The 6,000-nt window shown below is 36.4% G+C and overlaps 1 non-coding gene across 1 annotated transcript; it reads right to left on the bottom strand.

Moving 5' to 3' along the window:
• Positions 1-3,678: 3,678 nt before the first annotated feature.
• LOC150093754 (U2 spliceosomal RNA) lies at positions 3,679-3,871 on the bottom strand. The gene has a single exon (XR_016550397.1). It is a non-coding gene; the product is annotated as a U2 spliceosomal RNA (small nuclear RNA).
• Positions 3,872-6,000: the final 2,129 nt, after the last annotated feature.

The following is a 6,000-nucleotide window of genomic DNA, read 5'->3' as shown; positions in this document are numbered from 1 at the left end:
GAAGAAGAAACTTGCTGACATGTTTCTTCTTCTACTTCTTGCTTTAAGTTTCAACTTATTGCGTCACCAATATTTTAACGCTGGCAGTCTATCCATCATTTTTTTTTTGGTCGGCCAACAAGTCTTTTCTTATTTGGTTTTCAGTCTCTTGCCAGTTTAGTTTAGTTTGCTAGTTAAATATGTTTCTTATTAATCTATAAATAATATTGGACTTTCGGAAAGAAGAATGTATCACTGTTCCCCCCCCCCCCCCTCCACAAAAACAGAACCTGCAGAACTCAACATTTTCAAGTAGGGCAATACTAAGGCAACTCACTTCAATCGAACACTTTATCGGGACCCAAGAAGTTTCATAGTTACATGAACATGATGGATAAGATTAAGTAAAGGTTTATTATTTTGTAGATATGCCAACATATTATTTATTTTTAAATAGGGGCACAACCAAACGTGTGTTTATGTGTGTGCAAGGCCTGTAGAACCGTGACGAATTACAACTAGCTTCTTAACTCCCTCTAGTTCCAATATTCGTTTAATATCAAGACTCTGTATAAGAGACCGTCAGTGTTTACTCTGAGAAGAACAGGTAAGACTAATAACAGTTATATTTTCGTGTCACCTAGTTATCATTTCTGACATTGGAATCTGGGAGGGAGGGGGAATAGTCCCACTCGAGCGGATGCGGTATCTCATGTTGAATGTAATTTTAATCTGCTATAAAAGCTAATGTTACTTTACTCACCCCTTTTTGGGTTTTTCAACTCTCGGTAAATTATGCCATCGGAATGAGTCAGTGTTAACGAAATTTCCCTTGACATTTTGAATGGGAAAGACATTTACTTGTGAAATATCAATTCATGTTGGTATTTTGGGGTTACAGCATGACAAACTGGTATTTAAGTTGTAACGAATGGATTTAGATATCGAAAGTTTATTTTTCATTTGGTTAGACTATAATAAATTTAGTTTAATCCTTTATCCAAGTGTTTGCAAACAAAGTTTGCGCCTAAAAGTATCTTCAGGACTGGAATAAGGTGGTACAACACCGGGCAACTCGTTGCAAAGGTGGAGCAAGCTAACATCACTCCTATCTCAGTATCTCCCATAATGCAACACACATCTCCTTGCGGATATGTATAATGTTAGGCATTAAGGGAAGGGCCATAACCCAGACTAGTATCGACCTTTATTGAGGTCTCTTCAGTCTCTTCTCTTCTGAAAGATACTTTCAGGCGCAAACTTTGTTTGCTCACACTTGGATAAAGGATTAAATAACTTTATTATGGATTTAGATATCATGAGAGTACCCTGAATTTATAATGAAATCATAAGTCACAAGGGGCGTTATACAGCTTAGTAGTTGGACCATTGCTATTCAATCTTATCCCAACGATACTGAAAATGAACTGCAGAGAGTCAACTGTTTTCGACATGATACTCACTCTTGATCTACAGAAAACTTTGAATACTTGAAAGGTGAACAAATTGAGTGGGAATACTAAATTAACTTAACCTATGTTACGATTTTACACTTTGGGATCCGTAAATAGAAGACTATGCATTCTATTGTTGAGTTTACACCACAAGGAATGGATAAAGCAAGGTATCTTGAATCATGGAGAGAAGCGATAGCATGTTATTCCCATATATCACTAATCTCTGTACAAACGCCATGGAGAAATTTGGTGAATCTTAAGCGGTTGCACTGGATATATTCAAAGCTTTTGACCCGGTCTGGCATAAAGGCTTACTAAAAAAACTCCCATCATTTGGTCTGTCTCAGGACTTCTGCGGTTGGAGATTGCCAGATTTGTGTCTGGACACACACTATATGTGATGGTTCTTTATCCTCTCACCATTCAATTAATGCCTGGGTTTTACAGGATCCTGTTTTCTCACCAACCCTCTTCCTTCTATATATCAGTGACATAATTCAGTTGACCTCCAACCCAATACACAGTTTTGCAGATGACAGTACATTGCACCCATCCCTTTCATTTGATAAACCTTATTCGACATAAATCACCTCAACCTACAGAACATCAATCAATACTACTCTTAATTCTGATCTCTAAGCGATCCTCCAATCCCCTTTCAGATAACCTCGTCAATTTCAATGCTACTAAACCCCAGTTCTGTCTTATTTCTCACGAAAGTAACCATTTTGTCCTAGTATTATTTTTCACAACACAAATTTCCAGACAAGATGAGATTTATCTTCTTGGTATCTCCACGTCATCAAGCCTTTGCAGGCATAAACACATCACAACCATTACATCCTCAGCTTCTAAAAAAGCTGTTACCTCACCTCTGAACAGCTGTTGACCTTATATGACCTTATACAAATCACAAATCCGCCCGGCTAATAAATACTGCTCTCACATTTGGAGTGGGCCCCCTAAGAGCTCTCTCAAAATGCTTAACTCAGTACAGAGGAGGGCAATTAAATTGATTAATAACTCATCTTTTAACAACTCACTTCTCTCACTTTAACACAGGCGTTTGGTTTCTGCGATACGTGTATTGTATAAATATTTCCACGGCAAATGTTCATCCGAAATAGCATCAATAATTCCTCCACTGAGTACCAAGTTCGTTAGAACGCGTGCAACTGCCGTCCAGCATTCCTTCAAGTACACCTTGAAACCCACAGAACAAGTTTCTTTTTCTCCTCCTTCATCCCTGCTACTGCGGTACTGTGGAACAGTCTTCCCTCTGATGTATTTCCTAAGGAATACAACATACAGGCTTTTAAATCAAATGTAAACAAAATTATCTTTCCCAACCCACTACTCATACACAGTACTAACGTATTACAGGTTGATTAGCAACCTCTCGTGTATGGACCCAACATTTAAAAAAAAAAAAAAGTTGAATTATAGGGGGTTAAATTGCACACATAAGGATGCGATGATTTGCTGCTGTGAACAAGTCTTTTTTGTTTTGTTTTTTTAAAAATCTCTTATGTAATCCTTTTTACTTTTGATACTATCTAGATTCTTAGAGAAAATCAGATATCCTCTTCGAACTTTGGTCTAGTTCGAAGAGGATATCTGATAAAGACTGATATCATATTAGGATGAAAATGATCGAATGTATTAAAGTTTTGGCAGCGTGGTTCGTTACTTCACTTTAATTAGCATATAAAAAAGTCTGACGTGTCTGAGTTTGGAAGCCACGACGTTGAAAAAAAATGAATATTCTCAAATAACTCGCTTTCGTCTCCTTTAATAAAAAAAAATATTTATTACGGTAAGGAAAGCGTTCGAAATTCTATTATAGCTATTGATGGAATATAAAAAAGTATGGGCATAGTATGGAGATCATATCTTTTAAGTAATGCAATATCAAGGAAACTCTTGCTTTTCGAAACATTAACCTGTTTGAAGCATAAGTTGTACAGAAGGCGAAGGATTAATCTTTAAATCAGGTTTTATCGATCTCTATAGTGTGATGAAGACAACATACAGAAAAAATGAGTGAAGGCAGACTTCCAGATACAGAAATATGGAGCTCAAGGGAGAAGGAATAGACTACAGCCTTTGCAAAGATGGGAGGAGACCGTAAACAGGCCACTAGAACTATTACTGGAAAGGAAGAAGAAGAAATCAGGTTTCACTGTCTTAAATGAATTTACCAAAACGCTTATAAATTCTTAGAACTATTCTTTGGTTTTAAAATATGAGGCTCGATCAGGCATGGGTGCAAGGCCTGGCGAACCGTAGTAAAGTAGAGCAAGCTCCTTAACTTTACCAAGTTCCAAAAATCAGTTTAATACCAATGCTCCAAATAGGAGTAGGAGCACGTCAGATATTAAGCTGACGAGAACAAATACTACACTTTTATCTTAGCCACGAGGCCGAGAAGCGATAAGTACATATTTTACGAGTTATTATTTTAGATGACACTTAAATAGGTTTATTTATGGTGTCTTAAAATATCATAAGCAAATTATCGAGATCATAAAAAGTGTCCGGAGTTTTCCAGAGTTCTTTAATTGTTATTTGATAATTTAAATATTGAGAGCATAAAAACGTTCTAAAATATTTAATTATAATTGCATTCAATTAATAAATTATTTAATTTATGAATTGTTTAATTATTATTTTATAACTCACATTGAACTTTTATTTAATTTATGATTTGTTTATTAATTTTTTTTATATGATAATATTTTTATTGATCTGCTAAAATATTTACCCTTACAATGAACATCATAGTGATAGAGGGTGGTGGTTTCATGGTTTTATGTTCCTATACTGGTCACAAGCCAGGTGTTGATTTTACTGTTTGTTGGTACGTGCTTGGAAGACTTCGACTGCTATTACAGTTTAGCTTTTTTTTTTTTTTTTGTGCAAATAGGGTTGGATTTAGACATGGTGTGTTTGTTTCTTTGTGTTTCTTGTAGTGATGTTCTTGTAGTGATAGTTTTTGAGAGGGGGGTTTGTCATAGGTTTGTGTGTGTGTGTGTGTGTGTGTGTGTGTGTGTGTGTGGTGGGAGAGAGAGAAACAGGAATTGCTCTAATTTTCATTCTCGCTATAATATAGTGCCTGTTTCAGCTCTCTGTATGTTCCTAGGTTTCTGTTTTCGAACGGCAGTTTGTTTATCATGTCAGGTATGTAGAAGTTTCGGGTGGCTTTGCCGTGTTGATTGTTGTACTTATATGTTATGTAGTTTGTTGACTGTGGTCTTGTTATTTGATATGTTGTTCTGGTTACTCTATATGTTGGGCTGTAGTAGTGTTTTAACATGACTGTGTAGTGGCATAAGTGTTTCACTTTAAATATTTTGTGTTTTTTCCGTGCTTCCTGCATAAGAGTGGGTTGTTCCGAGAATATCAGTTTTACCATTTTATCTTGCAACCATTGTAGCCTGTTAAGTCTGTAGTCTGCGCAGAATGCGTATGATGTGATTGCATATCTTAAACTGTTTTCACATAATGCTTTATAGATTAGTATTTTTATGTGGGTTGGGGCAATGTCTTTTAATCTGTATAGTTTGCTTGCTATTATCCTAAGCTTGGTATGTAGGTAGTTTGTATGGCTATTCCAACTTTGATCAGCATCGAAGTGAAGTCCAAGATAGCGCGTTGTTTTCACCTGTGTGATGGTTGTGATTTTAGGTTCTGCACTTTGTCTATAGGAGGATGAATGTTTGATAGTGAGATATTTAGTTTCTGTTGGCAGGGTTTGGGGGTTTTTGAATATCATTAGCTTTGTTTTTCCAGGGTTTATATATATGCTGTTTTCGGTTAACCAGTTAGTGATTTGATTGATATCATGTTGCATATTTGTGTAAGCGATATTTGCATTGTTGTGAATGGATACTATGGCCGTGTCGTCTGCGTACTGAAAGATTTTACTTTTTAGGGGGAGTTGGCTTAATGTCGTGTGTGTATATGTTAAATAGAATGGGAGATAGGACAGCTCCTTGCGGTGCTCCACTGTTTCCGATATGGGTAAGTTTCGTTAACAAGGTTTTATGTGTTAATGTGTCAAATGCTTTTGTTAGGTCAATGAATACCACTAATGTTATTCTGTTTTTATCCAATGCAGCGTTTATTAGATCTGCGAAATCTTCCAAGAGTGTTGCTGTTCCTTTATTTTTTTGAAAGCCATATTGTTTTGGGTATGATTTGAAATTTTTCAACGTATGTGGAGAGTTTCTGCTGCACGATGCGCTCCATGATTTGATTGATTACAGATAGCGTGGCGATGGGTCTGTAATTACTTATAATGTTTCTTTTTCCCTGTTTGTATGGGTGTGATTAATGCAGTCTTCAGTGTTTCAGGTATGTGTCCCGTTTCGAAGATTTTATTTAACAGTTTTTGTATAACTGGAAGTAGGTCGGTTGAGTGTTTCTTGATGTCTTTTAGTCTGATTCCGTCCATCCCCGGTCCTTTGTTAGGATTAATTTGTTGAATTGCCAGTGATAGTTCTTCTTTTGTTACTGTTTGGAACCACATCGACTGGGTTGCTCGTGGACCTAGTGGAGAATG

This window comes from Typopeltis vanoorti, chromosome 23 (genome assembly GCF_054136105.1).
Source record: "Typopeltis vanoorti isolate ZY-2024b chromosome 23, IOZ_Tvanoo_1.0, whole genome shotgun sequence".
NCBI lineage: Eukaryota > Metazoa > Arthropoda > Arachnida > Uropygi > Thelyphonidae > Typopeltis > Typopeltis vanoorti.
Note: the sequence above shows the minus strand (reverse complement) of the source record. Positions and strands in the feature narration are given on the sequence as shown.